Source organism: Humulus lupulus, chromosome 9 (assembly GCF_963169125.1).
Source record: "Humulus lupulus chromosome 9, drHumLupu1.1, whole genome shotgun sequence".
In the NCBI taxonomy this organism is placed as follows: Eukaryota; Viridiplantae; Streptophyta; class Magnoliopsida; order Rosales; family Cannabaceae; genus Humulus; species Humulus lupulus.
This window is the reverse complement of record NC_084801.1, coordinates 46,412,877-46,432,714: the sequence shown is the minus strand read 5'-3', so window position 1 is coordinate 46,432,714 and position 19,838 is coordinate 46,412,877.

The window sequence follows — 19,838 nt, the reverse complement described above, 5'->3', positions numbered from 1 at the left end:
TTTGTGAGGATTTTGTATACACCGTTTGATGCTTGATAGGGTAGTGTAGTTTTGCTCTGTAGAAGTTAGGAATCAGTTTGATAGTCATGATCATGGGTTTAGGGCGTAAAATCGAAGTAAAAATTCGATTTTTAGGCCAGCTGAAAAACTAGGTTTTTCCCGCCCCTTCGGAGTTGAAAAAGCTTTTTCCAGAAAAACTTTTTACTTTCACTTTTTGATCTGTTTTTCAAACTGTTCGCATAAAACTTAGTGTTTCGGTTAGAATGCTGCTGGTCGTAGACGCGAGCAACGTTATACCAACTTTCAACATAAGCTCCCAGGCTGTGCGTCTTATCTCCTCCTTTGTCTGTTTGCAGTTTACATGCAAGACCCGTGGGGAGGAGAAAGACCCATCGACGACGACCTGCTAGCTCAACTGCTCGAGGACGAAGAACAACCCTCATCATTGATACCCAAAATTCCATTTTCTCGTACCAATCCAAACACTTCCCCAGTCTTGACCCGAAACATGGCTCGCACCAAAACCAAGGCCCAGAAAAGGAAAACCTCTGACCCTTCTCATCAGCCTGCTGCTTTGGTTGATGTTCCCTCGACCAATGGTCGAGATGAAAATGCTCCTGACCCAAACATCCAAAGACATGCCCACCCTCGACACGCCATTCAGCCAGATGTTGAGTGGTATGTAGTTTCTGAAAGTAGGGTGACGATCAGAATGATCGCCAACTACTTAAGGAAATATGGTCTCCCAGGGGTGACCTTAGTCAAACCCAACCTAGACTAAAGGGCGAATCTGCCTGGAGGCGCCTTCAGCGCCTGGTCGCGGTTTCATATTGAGGCAGGGGCTACCTTGCCTCTTCACTCATTCTTTCAGGGGGTGGCCAACTATTTTGGAGTTACCCCCTTTCAAATAACCCCGAACGGATATAGGATGCTTGCTGCACTCTATATCCTGTACAGCCAAAAGAAATGGCCTGTGCCATCGCCTCATGAGGTCAACTACCTGTTCGACCTCAAATCTAACCCCAACCAAGAAGGCACGGGGTTCTTCTACCTTTGTCATCAGGAAACTGGGCGCACCTTCCTGACTGACACTACCCACATATCAAACGTGGGGAGGTACTACCAAGAGTACTTCCTTACGGCTGACATGGTCGCGGACAACTTGGCTTTTGCACGAGGAGGTAAAACTTTCATACCACTGGCTGACTTCTTCACTTAGTGTTTTCCTCCACAATGTCTTAAACTGTTGATGTCTTCCAGGTCCATGGCTGTGACCAAACCCAACTCCGGACATGGAGTTGAGATCGACACTCCTAGCTAGCATGACTGATGCTTAAAAGAGTGTTAAGAATCTGGTTACAGAGGCTAACCTTAGGATGGTTGGCCTCTGGGCCTCTCAATTGGACACGAGGGTGCCCTCGACAGGGAGTGCTTGCGCCGAAGAGGAACCCGAGCAGTAACCTCCAGCGTCACCTCCATGGAGGAGACCGATTAGGGTCACGATCAGGGAACCTGCTGGCACTCCTCCAGCAGAGAGGCCCTCGGCCCCCTTGGGGAAAGGAAAGAAGAAGGCCACCGAGCCTGCCGACCTCTCTGACGATTCGTCGGATGATAATGGTATAGTTATTTCACTTTTAGAAAATTTTCCAATTCCCTGTCATCTATTCGACGGGGACGAAAATTTTAAATATGCTCCACATTTAGGGCCAGACTTCTTCATGTTAAAGAATGAGTGTAAGACTAGTAGAGTCTGTAGTGTAGTGACCAGTAATAATAGCTCGGGTATTTGACTTTGCAATCCTTTTTTGCTTCTTTTTCTGATGTAATGTGTTTGGTCATTCATGCTATCTCACTGTTTGACTTTTGTCCTTCTTTTCAGACATGGAATTCGCCAATGTGTTCGACCTCTACAGCGCTCCAGAGGCTACCGTGGCTCCTCCAAGCAAGAAGAAAACCAGTAAGAGACATCTTGGGGAGAGCAGCAAAATGCCTCAGGCGAAGAAGGCCCGGAACACAGGCCCTTCAAAGGATAGGCCCTCTGCCACCACAACTCCACCTTCTCCCCGTGAGCAGCAGACTCCATCTGCTGCGGCCGGGTCGACTCCTTCTCCCGCGGCCCCATCTGACCAACCTCAGCAGGTTGATCCTACTTTAATCGGGAACTTGATGGTTGGTCGTGCCTTTAGACTAATCAAGGAGAGGATCACCAAGATCGCGAAGTACGATCGCTGCCGAGAGGCAATGGTTGCTACGGAGTCGATGGAGGTTGACCCAATCCTGAACCGTGCCTTGAACGAGTTCACCAGTGTAAGTCATCTTATTTTGTGGAAACAGGTCCTCTTTAGTTTATTGTTTTCCTAACTTTTGTTCTGACTGCAGGCCATGCTAACCCTTACTGCCGGCCGCATCCGCCTGGGTGCCGTCACCGAGCAGGCCAGGACTTTGGAGCAACGACACGAGGATGAATTCAAAGCTGTTGAGGCGAAACATGCTGATCAGCTGGCGGCGGTGGTTGAGGAAAAGGCCCAAATGGCTAAGGAGTTGAAGGAGAAGCTGAAGTCTCTGGAGAAAGCCCGCGAGCAGAGGGACCAATACAAGGAGTCCAATTGTTTTAACTTCAAAGCGGCTAAACAGCTCGAGTTAGACTTGATCGCGAGCAGGCAGGAGACCACAGATCTGGAGGGCCGGGTTGAGGAGTTGGAGAAGACCAACGTCGGCAACTTGGAAAGGTACAAGAAGGCCACCCTGAGGTGCTTCTATGATTTCTGAAAGCACAATCAGGGTGCCAACTTTGACTACCTTCCTGAGAATGCGAGGGACGCTGAGCTTGCTCGCTGTGCGGCTCAGTTGGCTGAGGAAGAAAGATCGAGGATCCCTGCTTCCCCCGAAATCTCACTGGTCGCCGGGATGGAGGGTGCAGACAACGAGGCTGCGGGTGCTGTTGACCAGAATCTTCCCCAGGATCCTCCAGCTCCTCAAGCTCCTTAGTCTTTTCTCTTTATATTTCTTTCTTTTTTAACTACACGACCTATGGGTCGTGATGTAAAAACAATATGATTTTTTGGTTTGCTGCGTGGGCAGCTTTTACATATGATATTATAATATATTTGCATATGTACGCCCTGATTTTCCCACGGGCTGATTAGCGAGCTGAGATACGGCCTAATCATGACTACCACGTGGACATCCCCAAGACCGGAGCTGCCATCTTGAGGTCCTACCTCCTTAGCTCGAGGTAACCTAAGGGTTCGCCAAGATTGCTTAAGGACTGTCTGGACCCTGAGGGCAACAGGTCGAGAGAAGCATCCAGCTCGTGGTACGAGCTAGAGTTGGAGGCTGTGATCTTTTGTAAAGTCAACCACGCAAGGTAAACGTGCATATATCAGACATCACGTGTCTGATATACCCCTGACTTCTTGGACACGCAGTAGGAATGTGCGTATTCAGACACCCACGACTGGTTTGGGCCGTGCAGCCCATTATCCCCTTACCTATTGATTTGACCACACTTATGTGTCAGGTTTAGGAATTAATCATGAATGTCACAGAGTTGACATGATAGGTAAGAAGGTCACGGGATGACCTTCTTACCAACTCTCAGGTGCCTTCTCCTATAAATATGGAGACCCTGGGAGTTATAAGGGGTTGGATTCTATATTGTAAGAAATACCCTGTAAAAGAATACCTAGTATATAGCAATAATACTGACTGGTGGAGTAGAAGGATTTTAACCTTTGAACCACCTAAAAACGTATTTTGTGTCACCATTCCATTTCCAAGATCATTCATCTATTTCGGTTCAACATAAACACTAATCCCTTTCTCTTTCTTTTCTTAATTACCTGTTGGCGAAGAACCGCATCAACAACATATTATTATAACATCTATTTGTTCGCATGACCGAACTTAGCATAGCACTTTGGTTTGATTTAACAAAATATCAAAATTTTGAAAAATACTCTAAGTGCCCTATCATTCTTTCACTTATTTTGCTCATGTGTTTACATACCTTTTAACAATATGCTTTGCTTACTTGTACCTTGTATGCCCCCCAAGTGATCGAGGAGCTTTAGGTCCTTGGTCACTTGCCTTGACTAGAACCTGCTCGAATGTTACTGCTCGTAGCAATATGATTAGATTTATAACACAGCAAAACAACACACGTAATGAGAAAATACTTGTAATAAATACAATAGTTGGCAAGAAACGACTGGCTAAGCACAGTCCCTTTTATTCTCGTAGTAAATGGACTAAACATGTCTTTACGAGTGATCAATAAGATCTTACACGAAACTTGTAAAAAGTAAAACTTATACAAGCTAATTCTTTAAGAAGAATTATTCATTGATAATACTTGCGCAGGTGTTCTTCATTCCAATATCGAGGAACGAGATCTCCATTTAAGCGTGCAAGTTTATAAGTGCCTGGGTGAAGGACTTCATCAATCTGGTAAGGCCCTTCCCAATTTGGCCCGAGTACTCCAGCAGCTTGGTCGCGGATGTTAAGGAAAACTCTTCGGAGCACAAGGTCTCCAACATTGAATTTTCTTTCTCGCACTTTAGAGTTGAAATATCGGGCGACCTTCTGTTGGTATGCAGCTACTTGGAGCTGGGCTTGTTCACGCCTTTCATCAATTGAGTCCAAGGATTCCATTAGTAGCTGGCTGTTAGAATCTTGGTTGTATGTTAACCTAAGGTGCGAGGGCGGATCCAACTCGACAGGCAACATGGCTTCATACCCGTATGCTAAGGAAAACAGGGTATGACCTGTTGCTGTCTGGTGGGAAGTTCTGTACGACCAAAGGACTTCAGGCAATTGTTCTGGCCATGCTCCCTTAGCTTCTTCAATTCTTTTCTTCAGGGTATCCTTCAGCATTTTGTTAACTACTTCGACCTGCCCATTCGCCTGGGGATGAGCGACTGAAGAAAAGCTTTTGATAATATCATGACGTTTGCAGAAGTCCGTGAATAGATCACTGTCAAACTGGGTGCCGTTATCTGAGACTATCTTCTTTGGTAATCCATAGCGACAGATGATGTTTTTGATTACGAAGTTAAGCACTTTCTTCATCGTTATGGTCGCGAGTGGCTCAACTTCGGCCCATTTGGTGAAGTAGTCGACGGCAACCACTGCATACTTTACACCACCTTTCCCCGTAGGCAAAGATCCGATTAGATCTATTCCCCAAACTGAGAAGAGCCATGGACTCTGCATTTGCTTTAACTCATTGGGAGCTGCTCGCGGGATTTTAGAAAACCTTTGACACTTGTCACATTTTTGCACAAACTCCATTGAGTCTTCATTCATGGTTGGCCAGAAATATCCCTGCCTTAGGATCTTTTTTGATAGGCTTTGCCCCCCCAGCGTGGTCCCCGCAAAAGCCTTCGTGTACCTCTTTCATCAACTCTTTGGCTTTCTCCTTTGTAATACATCTGAGGAGTGGCAGTGAGTATCCCCTTCGGTACAGAATTCCATCGACTAGGATATACCTAGCAGCTTGTCGCTGAAGGGTCCTAGCTTTGTTTCTGTCCGCTGGTAGCACCCCGCTTGATAGATACTCTACATATGGCGCCATCCATGTATCTGCCATCTGGATGACCAGAGTGGTTTCTGCTGCTTGGATGCTGGGCACGGATAGTCGCTCGACTGGCACTATGTTCAGAGTGTCAGCATCCTTTGCACTTGCCAACTTTGCCAAAGCATCTGCGTTGGAATTCTGATCGCGAGGCACTTTTTGGAGAGTGTATCTGTCGAACTTGGCTAACAGATCCTTTGCTTTGTTCAGATAGGCGACCATATTCAATCCTCACGCCTTGTACTCTCCCAAGATTTGATTCACAACTAGCCAAGAATCACTATAGACGTCAAGCGCTTTTATGTTCATATCCTTGGCTAACCTCAGTCCGGCGAGTAATGCTTCATATTCAGCCTCATTGTTAGAGGCAGTGAAGTCAAATCTTATTGCACAATGAAATTGATGCCCTTCCGGTGTTATCAATATCACTCCTGCTCCTGCGTGGGATTCGTTAGATGAACCGTCTGTGAACAATTTCCACGAGGGTGCTTGAATTTGACATTCAGGCTCGCTGGGCTCCTCAATTTGCTCGCCACCCGCGGGTTCTGTGAATTTGGCGATGAAGTCAGCTAAGGCTTGTCCTTTTATCACTAATCGCGGTAGGTAAGATATGTCGAACTGCCTGAGTTCGACTGCCCACTTTAGTAATCTTCCGGCAGCCTCTGGCTTTTGCAGGACTTGCCGAAGAGGCTGGTCGGTCAATACCGTAATCGGATGAGCTTGGAAGTAAGGCCGCAGCTTCCTAGAGGCCAATACTAAGCAGTAGGCTAACCTTTTGATGGGGGGATATCTCAATTCTGCTCCGATCAGCCTTTTTCTTACGTAATAGACAGCCTTCTGCACACCTTCTTCTTCTCTTACCAGAACAGCACTAGCAGCGTAATCCGTGATTGCCAGGTAGATGAACAAAGTCTCTTTATCGACCGGCTTTGACAAGATGGGTGGCTGTGCCATATGCGTTTTCAGTGCTTGAAAGGCCTGTTCGCACTCATCTGTCCATTCAAATTTCTTATTGCCTCTGAGTAGATTGAAAAATGGGACGCACTTGTCTGTTGATTTTGAAATAAATCTACTTAGAGCAGCAATTCTCCCGGTCAGGCTTTGAACATCCTTAATCTTCACTGGTGACTTCATCTCGATCAGGGCTTTTATCTTCTCGTGATTAGCTTCAATTCCTCTTGAGTTAACTATGAATCCCAAGAACTTCCCTGATCCAACTCTGAAGGAGCATTTAAGGGGATTTAGCTTCATCCTATATTTATTCAGGATGTTGAAGCAATCCTGCAAATCCCTTACATGTACTTATGCTTTCTTTGAATTAACTAGCATGTCGTCGACGTAAACCTCCATGTTTGCACCGATCAGCTCCTTAAACATGTGGTTGATGAGTCTCTGGTAAGTCGCACCAGCGTTTTTTAAACCAAATGGCATTACTTTGTAACAATAGAGCCCTGTATCAGTTCGAAAGCTAGTGTGATCCTTATCAGGGGGATGCATACTGATCTGATTATACCCAGAGTATGCATCCATGAACGAGAGGATCTCGTGTCCTGCAGTGGCATCGACCAGCTGGTCGATCCTCAGGAGTGGGAAACAGTCTTTGGAGCAGGCTTTATTGAGGTCTGTAAAATTCATGCATGTACGCCACTTTCCATTCGGCTTGGGCACGAGTACAGGATTAGAGACCCACGATGGATAAAATGCCACCCTGATGAACCCATTCTCCTTCAGCTTCTCGACTTCTTCTTTCAAAGCCTTTGATCGGTCTTTATCAAGCAGCCTTCTTTTTTGTTGCACAGGTGGAAAGCTTTTGTCAATGTTCAGGACATGGCTGATGATTGCAGGATCTATCCCAACCATGTCTTTATGTGACCAGGCAAAGACGTCCTGGTTCTTTCTTAAGAACTCCATCAGTGCTTGTTTTGTTGTTGTCTCTAAGTTTTTACCGACTTTCACAACTCTGGTCAGATTTTCCTCATCGAGTTGGACCTCTTCAAGGTCCTTGATGGGGGCTACTTCTTCTTCAAAATCCCCAAAGCGAGGATTTAAGTTTCTATCCTCACTTTGGGCAACGCCCTATTTGGTGAGATTATCACCTGAGCGAGCTTGAACATCAGTTTCCATTTGCAACTCCTTCCCGGTGGCATCTCTCGATACACCCTTCTTTGCCTTGGTGATCGAAGCGTTGTAGCATTCTCTCGCCTCCCTTTGGTTTCCCAACATGCATCCTACCCCTGCGTCCGTTGGGAATTTCATGGCGAGGTGCCATATAGAAGTGACGGCTCGAAGGTCAACCAGAATTGGACTCCCTATCACAGCATTATACGCCGAAGGACAATCAACTACTATAAAAGTAGTGAGTAATGTCCTGTTAGCAGGTGTAGTGCCTGCTGTGACTGGGAGTCTAATTGACCCCACTGGGGCGAGTCCTTCTCCGGAAAAACCATAAATGGTTTGGTTGCATGGCTCTAGGTCCTTAACGGAAAATTTCATCCTTTCCAGCGAGGTCTTATATAGGATGTTGACCGAACCTCCTGTATCGACCAACACCTTTTTCACCATCATATTTGCGATTTGTACATCCACGACCAGCGGATCAGAGTGTGGGAATCACACATGCTGGGCATCGTCGTCAGAGAAGGTGATCAGTTCCTCCTCTGTTCGAGCCTTTTTTGGTGCACGATCCTCGACACTCATCATCTCGATGTCCTGGTCATGGTGTAGGGTTCGAGCATATCGTTCCCTTGCTTTTCCACTATCTCCTGCAAGATGTGGGCCTCCGCAGATGGTGAGTTTGGTACCTGCCACGGGAGCTGGCTGTAAAGGTGGCGAGCATTGGCGTGTAGGCGCCGACTCGTTGCCACCCTGAGCCTCTCGCTGAGAACCTCCCGCGGCTCGTACATATCTTCTTAAATGTCCCTGTCTTATCAGGAACTCAATCTCGTCCTTCAGCTGGTTACACTCATTGGTGTCGTGCCCGTAGTCATTATGGTAACGACAGAACTTTGTTGAATCTCTCTTGGAGATGTCTTTTCTTATTGGTGCAGGTCGTTTGTAGGGCACGCTCAAGCTGGTCGCTTGGTAAACCTCGGCTCGGCTTTCAACAAGGGCGGTGTAATTGGTGAATTTTTTTCATACCGATTATTTTTGGGGGGCTTACTCTCGGAGGCCGAGGGTTTGCCACTCGCCTGCTTTCCGCCATTCTTTCTGTTGCCATTCCTGTTGCCTTTACCATTGCCATTGGGCTTAGACCTGTTGGCGGCTTTGGCGGGTTCTTCCTTGGGCCCCTTGTCATTTGCCTTCATTAGCAATCGCGTCTTCGAGCTTGATGTACCGATCAACTTGATCTAAAAACTCCTGGGTACTTTTAACCCCATGCTTCCTGAGGCTACTCCAGAGAGGATAATGGTGCCTAACCCCAGCGGTTAGGGCCATCATCTTGCCTTCATCGCCCACAGTCTTGGCTCCTGCTGCGGCTCGCATGAAGCGCTGAACGTATTCCTTCAAAGGATCCCCCTCTTTCTAGAGTATCTCCACCAGTTGGTTCGCCTCAGTGGGGTGCACATGACTCGCGTAGAACTGTCCGTAAAACTCCTCCACGAACATCTCCCAGGATACTATGCTTGCAGGAGGGAACTTAAAGAACCACTCCTGGGCAGCATCAGAAAGGGTCGCTGGGAAAATCCTGCAGCGAGCATCTTCAGAGACTTTCTGAATGTCCATCTGTACCTCAAATTTGTTTACATGAGATACCGGGTCTCCATACCTGTCGAAATTTGGCAGAGTCGGCATCTTGAACTTGCTGGGGGTTTCTGCCACAGCAATCCTTTGTACGAAAGGGGTTCCTCTCCTCCGAACGTACTCGATGTGCGATGTTCGCCCCCCGACCAACTGCTGCACAGCCTGGTTCAGGGCATCGATTTGAGCTTGAATGACTTCAGGAATTGTTGGGGCCTCTGGTGCCGGGGGAATGCACTCATCGTGCCTTTCTCGGTGGTCATTGAGTACATCCCTCAAGTCATCGTCTCTTCGCCACTGCTCACTGGCTCCGAGCCGGCTAAAGACATTATTTTGTCTGGGCTGCCCCCTAGCATTATGACCTGCTTGTCGGTCTTCTCTAGGTGGGGGGCTCCTGCCTCCACCTCTCTCTTCGTTCCTCCGACCAGCATTCCCTCTGCCTGAGTCGGCCTCATTGTAGCCATGGCCATCTCTGAACCTTGACTAGCTATGGTGGGACCGACTGTTTCCTCTGTTGTCTCCTTGGGCTGGCATTTCCCAGGCGTTAGGGGGAGGCCTGCGTTGGTTGGTGGGTCCCCGTGCATTGTCATGCCGTGGGGAGCCCCTGACCGTAGAGCCTGTCTCTGAGTTCCTTCTGTTGGCAGAAGGACGCTGTCCCCTGCTCGGTGGATGCAGCTTTTCACCCCCTGGGTGTCTAGGGCTACGGGGCTGTTGCTCGGCCCTATTCTGCCTCGGGCGCAGGGGATTGCCTCGACCAGCCTGAGATGGAGGCTGCGTCTCAGGATCCCTAGGTGGGATATCATCCTGAGGCATAGGTGGCTGCTCCGGCCTCTGAGAGCTTGTTGGCTGGAGCGAAGGGCTAGGATTGGGACCCCTTTGAGGTGGCCCGCTTGGGGGTTGATCAGGCTGCGAGGTTGGCGCAGCCTGATTCCTAGCCAACTGGAGGGCTTCTTCAAGGGCTGCCATGGCATCCCTCTGACGACGGTCCATCTCTACTTGTCGTTCGCTCAGCTCTTGGCGCTGGTCCTCTATCTCCCTCTGCTGTGACGCCATTATCTCGGCGGAACTCTCCTGATTGTCCCTCAGAGCGGCCAACTCATCTTGCAACACCCCCAGTGTTGTCTTCAGGGTCTCAGAGTCCACCTCCTCCTCATCAAACTCCAAATGAGGTTCGTCTTCAGCCACATTTGGGGGAGGAGGCTGGGATGGTGCAGCGGCCTGTCCAGTCCTCTTGGTAGTCTTTGCCATTAGATCTTCTTGAGTTCAACTCTCAATGAAAGCACCAGAATGTTGACCCTGATTTTGGTCAACAACACAGAGTCTAGAAAACTACAGAACAGTAATATAGAGCTTGAGAAAATGATCTAATGGAAAATAAAGAACACAAAGATTTATAGTGGTTCGGCCCCAGTGATTGGTAATGATCTACATCCACTTGATACTATTATTAGTATTAAGCTTCAAAGGTATGATCAAAGAACTAGGGTTCCTGAGTTTCACAGACCTTAGAAGAAGAAAACAATACAAACGATGGATAATAGTAATATAATTCCGAAAGAAAAAGATCGATCCCCTTCCTTGAGCTATTTCTTGTGTATTTATAGGCTCAAGAAGGATTACATGAATTAGAAAATAATATCTATCCTTAATAAACAGATTTGAAGGTCATAATGAAGAGATATTCTCGGATATCATTACAACTGTACAGATCTTTACACACATGAACGGAATATACGACCAGGTTGGTCGTATATAAAACTTGATCTTTTCATGAGGAAATAATGCTGGTCAATAGGCGAGCAGTGTCTCTGCTACGTGTCCGCCACGTGTCTGAAATCCTTGCCACGTCATCAACAACTATTTTATGGATAAACAATTGGTAATTGGGTTATAGTCTTTGTGGGAACGATTCTTATTGTTATATTATTTTATAATATAATGTAAAATTATATTATATTATAATATAATGTTTTAGATTAAATAAATGTGACAAAGTGTGTCACATATTGTAACATATAATAGAGAGTTACAATATTTAGATATATGAGATATATCCAAATAATTTAACATATTTGGTGTTACAAATTTGTAACCTCCAAATATTACCCTTTATTGTGTAAATTGTTGTTACACAATATTGAGATGAATTTCATAAATCCTTATGTGATATGGCTGTTAGAGATATGATTTTAACCTCAATAATGTGTTTTGGGAGTTACAAAATCATTTGGGAGGGTTTGGAACCGTTTGGAAAAACAACACATTTTTTGTGCTGAATTTGGTCAGTGGTCGCGGCCACAGGCCAAAACTGACAAAATTTTCAGTTTTTTCAATCTTTGTTGAACGGCTCAAAAAACCCAAATAACTCCCAAATCTCTTTTTTAATTCCATATTAATCCAATTAAACATTGGTAACAGCCATGGGGGTTGGTGGAATTTGAAATTCAAAGGGTGTCTCTAAACTCTATAAATAGGAGCCTATAGCTCACTTGTAAGACACAACTTTTCTATCCACTAGAGCACTTGGCTAGAAACACCTTGAGGTTTGATAATTCCAGAAAGCTTTTCCAATATCTAAGAGAGATCCCTTAGTGCTTGAGTTAGGGGGAAATAAGCTTTTGGACAAAGGTTTTAAACCTTGTTCAAGTTGGTGATACCCAATCCTCTTCACTTAGGTTGTGTAAGTGAGAGTTTGATTGTGTTTCTGTTCTTCTTTTTATTCTATTGTTTTTCTTATTATTCTCTTGTTCTATTTACTTGTATATTTTTTTTAAGAGTTGTAATCTTTTCATTTGGTCTAAACACTTTATTTTACTTGTAATCTTTTGCTTAGAGTTGTATTCTCACTATTCTCTTCTTCATCATCATCTTCTTCCTGTCTTAGTTTATTTGTATTTTCAGTTATAGAGTTGTAACCTTATTTAATCAATCTATATTTACTTGTAATATTATTGCATAGAGTTGTAATATTATAATCATTTCCATTGAGGCAAAACAATATTTTCATAGTTGCTACCCTTAGTGAGGTGAATGCGGTCCAAGGCAAGGTGAAAGGGTGGTGGTATGATACATGTGCCACCGTCCATATCACCTATGACAAATCATTGTTCAAGACCTTTGAAGAGTCAAAGGGAAACCATGAGATACAAATGGGCAATGAAGGCAAATCCAAGGTACTTGGCAAAGGTACTATTGATGTCTACTTCACCTCCGGCAAGAAAGTCACATTAGTGAATGTACTTTATGTTCTGAAATGAGTAAAAACTTGGTAAGTGGTGATTTGCTTGGCAAGCCCGGTATTAAAGCCGTTTTTGAGTTCGGTAAACTTACACTTACCAAATCAAATGTATTTTTGGGAAAGGGGTACTCTTGTGAGGGTATGGTTAAATTGTGCACCAATGATGTAACTTTCAATGTTATCAATAAAATTGCTAATTTCACCTATATTGTTGAGTATGATTCATTATTTTTGTGGCATCTTAGACTATCGCATATAGGTTTTTCTACCATGAAAAGAGTAGTAAAATGTGGTATGATTGCATGCAATATTAAAAACTATGGTAAATGTGAAACATGTGTTAAGGCGAAAATGATTAAGAAACCATTTCCTAGTGTAGAAAGATCATCTAATTTACTAGATTTAATCCATAGTGATCTTTGTGAATTAAATGGTGTTTTAACTAGAGGTGGTAAAATGTATTTTCTAACTTTTATAGATGATTTTAGTAGATATACCTATGTGTTTCTTTTAAAGCATAAAGATGACACTTTTGATGCTTTTAAATTGTATAAATTAGAAGTTGAAAATCAACTAAATAAAAAGATTAAGGTGCTAAGAAGTGATAGAGGAGGAGAGTACTTCTCTAATGAATTCAATACATTTTGTGAAGAAAATGGTATAATTCATGAGTGCACTGCACCTTATACACCACAACACAATGGTGTTGCTGAAAGAAAAAATAGGACTTATCAAGAGATGATAAATTCTATGTTGGTGTTTTCTAAGTTGAACTTCAACTTATGGGGTGAAGCGCTTTTAACCGCTTGTCACATTCTTAATCGAATACCGATGAAGAAAAATGAGATATCTCCATATGAGTTATGGAAAGGAAGAAAACCCAACATAGGGTACTTCAAAGTGTGGGGGTGTCTTGCATATTGCAAGAAAACCGAACCTAATAGAACAAAGTTAGGTTCAAGAGCCATAAAATGTGCTTTTGTTGGTTATGCCAACAATAGCAAAGCTTATAGGCTATTAGACTTAGAGTCTAATATTATAATTGAATCTAGAGAAGTTGAATTCTTTGAGAATATGTTATGTGACAACAATTCTCAAGCTTCAACATCTCTAAAGGAGAATTTGTTATATGAGAACAATTCTCAAGCTTCTACATCCAAAGTTGATTCTCAAGAGGAGAATTCTCAAAAGGATGTAAAGCAACCCTTTGAACCTAGAAGAAGTCAAAGGCTTAAAAATCATAAAAGTCTAGTAGTGGATGAGATAGATTCTCAACTAATTTCATTCTACATGGTAGAAGGAAATAGAGAGGAAGTCATTAGGAAAATTCCTATTGTACTTCTCGTTGAGGATGGTCCTAAGACTTATAGAGAAGCTATGCAATCGAGAGATAGTGCATTTTTGAAAGAAGCCATCAATGATGAGATGGATTCCATTCTTTCCAATAACACTTAGGAATTGGTATACCTCCCACCGGGGTCTAAGCCAATTGGGTGTAAGTGGGTATTTAGGAGAAAATACCACACTGACGGCACTATCCAAACCTTTAAAGCTAGATTAGTAGCTAAAGGGTTTAGGAAAAAAGAGGGTATCGATTATTTCGATACCTATGCGCCTGTTGCAAGAACAACTTCTATAAGAATTTTTTCGCTTTAGCTTCTATACATAACTTGTATGTTCATCAAATGGATGTCAAAACGGCATTCCTTAATGGTGACCTCAATGAGGAGGTCTATGGAACAACCCGAAGGGTTTGTCCTACCAAAATATGAACATAAAATTTGTAGACTTGTAAAATCCTTATATGGATTGAAACAAGCTCCTAAGCAATGGCATGAGAAATTTGATCAAGCCGTCATGTCTAATGGGTTTAGACATAACAATGGAGACAAGTGTTTGTATTCCAAAACTTGTAAGGAATATGTGATCATTGTTTGCTTATACGTTGACGACATGCTTATTCTAAGTAATAGCATGAAAGGGATAGAAGAAACGAAGAGGTTTTTATCATCAACCTTCAAGATGAAAGATCTTGGAGAAGTTGATACCATAATCGGTATCAAAGTAAAGAAACATAGTGGGGGTTTTGCGCTAGGGCAAGCCCACTACGTTGAGAAAGTATTGAACAAATTTAACCATCTCAAGGTTAAAGATGCCAATACTCCATTCGATCATAGTGTAAAACTAGAGAAGAATGAAGGAAGAGCGGTGGCTCAATTGGAGTACGCCAGTGCTATAGGGAGTCTAATGTACGCTGCCCAGTGTACTAGACCTGATATAGCATTTGCGGTAAGTAAACTTAGTAGGTTTACAAGTAATCCAAGTGTGGATCATTGGAAGGTAATTGGAAGAATCCTAGGTTGTCTTAAGAAAACCAAAGGACTAAGCCTTCACTACTCCAAATTTCCTTCGATTTTAGAAGGATATACAGATGCAAGTTGGATATCCAATCTTGGGGACAACTTGTCCACAATTGGTTGGGTATTTGCACTTGGTGGAGGTGCAATTTCTTGGGGTTCCAAGAAACAAACCTGTATATCTCATTCCACTATGGAAGCAGAGTTCATAGCTCTAACTACTACTGGCAAAGAGGCCGAATGGTTAAGGGATTTGTTGATAGAGATTCCCCTAATCAAAGATAATGCATATACTATATCGATACATTGTGAGGGCTAGAGCATACAGCGGAGTGTATAATGGGAAGTCTAGACACATTATTCTAAGACATGGATATGTAAGAGAATTGATTCAAAGAGGAGTCATCTCAATATCCTATGTGAGAACTAGTGAAAATCTGGCAGATCCTTTCACTAAGCCACTAACGAGGGATTTAGTGGCTGCATCATCTTGAGGGATAGGACTTAAACTCCCTAAAGAGATTCACGATTGATGGCAACCTATCTTAACACTAGTTATTCAACTAGTGTTAGGTTCAATAGGTAATAACAAGTCAATCAAGTGAATATTAGTTGTATTCAAAACAAGTCCCATCTGAGATATTGAGAACTTGTGTGTTACCAAGTGGAGGGTTAAAACCGAAAGGCTTTTTAATAGAATTCAGTCTTGTAAAGACAAGTATTTTTGGTAACAAAATACTTTAAGAATTCTACCTATATGGACCTAGGGATGGTGCCGCCTCTCATGAGAATTGGGAGTATTCTCAAGAATGTCCATGAATGGAAAGTGCACATGGCCATTAACAGTGCAAAGCGAGATATAGAGGTCTCAAGTGAACATCGCAAAGGTGTGTGTGTTATCACCGATTTGTTATCATGAAAAGATGGTTCAATGCCTAGTGCAACCTAATTTTCGACAAATTTTGTGATAATTACACTATAGTAAAGTTCAAGTTGAAAAACACTTTGCTTTATGCACTAATGCAATGACTCCTATAAGAGAGAGTTCTTATTTAATCAAGTGGGGGATATGTTATATTTCAAAATATAATGATTGATTAAATAAGTGTTACAATAGATAACTATTTAATCTTGTGGGGGAATGTTATATTATTTTATAATATAATGTAAAATTATATTATATTATAATATAATGTTTTAGATTAAGTAAATGTGACAAAGTGTGTCACATATTGTAACATATAATAGAGAGTTACAATATTTAGATATATGAGATATATCCAAATAATGTAACATATTTGGTGTTACAAATTTGTAACCTCCAAATATTACCCTTTATTGTGTAAATTGTTGTTACACAATATTGAGATGAATTTCATAAAGCCATATATGATATGGCTATTAGAGATATGATTTTAACCCCAATAATGTGTTTTGGGAGTTACAAAATCATTTGGGAGGGTTTGGAACCGTTTGGAAAAATAGCACATTTTTTGTGCTGAATTTGGTCAGTGGCCGCGGCCTGTGGGTCAGAGACCAGTGGCCGCGGCCACAGGCCAAAACTGACCAAATTTTCAGTTTTTTCAATCTTTGTTGAACGGCTCAAAAAACCCAAATAACCCCCAAATCTCTTTTTTAATTCCATATTAATCCAATTAAACATTTGTAACAGCCATGGGGGTTGGTGGAATTTGAAATTCAAAGGGTGTCTCTAAACTCTATAAATAGGAGCCTATAGCTCACTTGTAAGACACAACTTTTCTATCCACTAGAGCACTTGGCTAGAAACACCTTGAGGCTTGATAATTCCAGAAAGCATTTCCAATATCTGAGAGAGATCCCTTAGTGCTTGAGTTAGGGGGAAATAAGCTTTTGGACAAAGGTTTTAAACCTTGTTCAAGTTGGTGATCCCCAATCCTCTTCACTTAGGTTGTGTAAGTGAGAGTTTGATTGTGTTTCTGTTCTTCTTTTTATTCTATTGCTTTTCTTCTTATTCTCTTGTTCTATTTACTTGTATTTTTTTTTGAAGAGTTGTAATCTTTTCATTTGGTCTAAACACTTTATTTTACTTGTAATCTTTTGCTTAGAGTTGTATTCTCACTATTCTCTTCTTCATCATCATCTTCTTCCTTTCTTTTGTTTATTTGTATTTTCAGTTATAGAGTTGTAACCTTATTTAATCAATCTATATTTACTTGTAATATTATTGCATAGAGTTGTAATATTATAATCATTTCCATTGAAGCAAAACAATATTTTCCTAACACTTATTTACTATCTATATTACTTAAATTTATTACGTATACTTGCGTATCATAATTTACAGATCACAGTTGCCATACAAGGAGTCAAATTTCAAGTTTGCAGCCCCCTTGGAGCTAGTTTATTCTGGTGTCTTTGGACGAGTCAAGCAATCTTCTATTAGTGGATTGTGTTACATGGTGACGTTCATTGACGACTTCTCCAAGTATGTTTGGATTTTCTTCATGAAAGAAAAATCTTAGACTCTAGAAAGTTTAAGAAATTTAAAGAACAAGTAGAAGTAGAAGCAGGAAGAAAAATTCGATGCCTGCGCACTGATTATACATCTGATGAGTTCTCTCAATATTTACAAAAGTATAAGATACGTCATCGGTTGACGTGTCTGCAGACACCACAACAAAATGGTGTAACAGAAAGAAAGATTCTACATCTTGTTGAGTCTTGTTGAAGTATGTTACATGCAAAGAATGTGCCAGGTAGATTTTGGGCTGAAGGAATGAGAACAGCAGCCCATATAATTAATAGGCTTCCTCAACCCAAGCTTGGCTTTGTATCACCCTTTAAGAAACTGTGGAAAATAAAACCAACAATTTGTCATTTTCGTGTCTTTGGCTGTGTATGCTATGTCTTCATACTAGATCACTTGCGTAGCAAATTTGATAAAAAGGCTATTAGGTGCATCTTTGTGCGATATGACAGTCAAAGGAAAGGGCGAAAATATTGTGATCCTACTAGTGGTCGATGTTATGTATCAAGGAAAGTTGTGTTTGATGAGGCATCTTTATGGTGGTCTCCTCAAATCACTACTACAAATATAGGATTTCTCTGCGGTTTTTTTTTCAACAATAAACAAAAAGCACAGAGAAAAGGTTTGAAAGAGTCAAAAAAATTATATTTAATGTCCGCGTCCTACTTTATTGCGGTTTAAAAAAAAAACATAGTGAAAAGTTTGAAGTGGGACACTTTTCTCCGCGGTTCTATTATAGAACCGCGGAGAAGAGCTTTCCCTCCTCCTTCATCAACCCGAGACCCTACTCATCCCCCTCATATTGCATTTTCCATTTTCACAGAGAGAGGCACGACACTCCACCACCGTCCCCAAGCCACGAGTAAGCCCCATTTTGTCCATTTTTTTTATTTTTCATTTTCTTGCATATGAAAGCTTGAAATCATGTAAATATACTTAATCTTGATTTATTTTGAATTTTTAGTGTAAAAATGAAGAAATATTGAGTGAGTTTAATGGGGGTTTCAATGTATGTTTATATGGGTATTTTCAAAGTTTTTTCAAACATTTTTGAAAGTTTATATAGGATTAGAAGACATTTTCATTGTTTAAAACATGTTTGTTTACCCAAAAACGACTGCTGATGACGTGGCAAGGATTTCTCACACGTGGCAGAATTGAAGTGAAAATGTGATGTTCGGTTATCGACCAGCTGCACATTGCTTCATCGAGGCTGACTTTTAGGTACGACCAGGTTGGTTGTATAAGATTATGATCTTGTAATAATTATATGGATTATTTCCTCTTTATTACCTTGATATGCGGTTATTAAGGAAAGTTAAGGCCCATTGGCCCATGTAACCCTCCTTGAGCCTATAAATATGCATGAAATAGCTCAAGGAAGGGACTTTTGATCTTTGAATCTTTTTCCTGAATATTGAGAGAGAGAGAGAGAGTTATAGTGCAATTATCCATCGTTTTATTTTAATTCTCCCAAAGTTGTTGAAACTCAAGAACCCTAGTTCTTTGATCACGGCTTTGAGACTCAATATTAATAATAGCACTAAGTGGACGTAGGTCATTACCATTCTGTGGGGATGAACCACTATAAATCGTTGGTGTTTTCTTCTTTACCATTAGATTAAACTCTTAATTTTCGTCTCATTTCCTGTCATATATTTGACTCCGTGTCATTGGCCAAATCGAGGGTCAACATTCTGGTGCTTTCATTGAGAGATTGATCAAAAAAACTGTGAGAAAATCTAATGGCGAAGACATCCAAGAAGACTAGACAGACCGCTGGCGCTACATCATCCCAACCTCCTCCCCCAAATGTGGCTGAGAATGAACCACATTTGGAGTTTGAAGAGGAGGAGTTAGATTCCGAAACACTGAGGGCAACACTGGGAATGTTGCAGGATGAGTTGGCTAATCTAAGAGCCAATTAAGAGAATGTTGCGGAGACAATGGTGATGCAGCAGAGGGAAATTGAACGCCAGCGCCAGGAGCTGAGTGAGCGGCATGCAGACATGGATCGTCGGCAGAGGGATGCCATGGCCGCTCTCGAAGCAGCCATCCAATTGGCTCGGAGTCAGGTTGTGCCAGCCTCTCAGCCAGATCAGCCGCAGAGGGCGCCGCATCAGAGGGCTCCCAATCCTAGCCCTCCGCTCCAGCCAGCAAGCCCTCAATGGCCGGAGCAGCTACCTGTGGCTCAGGATGATGTCCCAGTTAGGGATCCTGAGTAGCAGCCTCCATCTCAGGCTGGTCGAGGCAATCCCAAGTGCCCAAGGCAGAATAGGGCTGAGCAGCTGCCCCACAGCCCTAGACGCCCAAGGGATGAAGAGCCGAATCTACTGAGCAGGGGACAGCGTCCTTCTGCCAACAGAAGGAACATCGAGTCAGGCTTTGCGGTCAGGGGCCCCCCACGGCATAACAATGCAC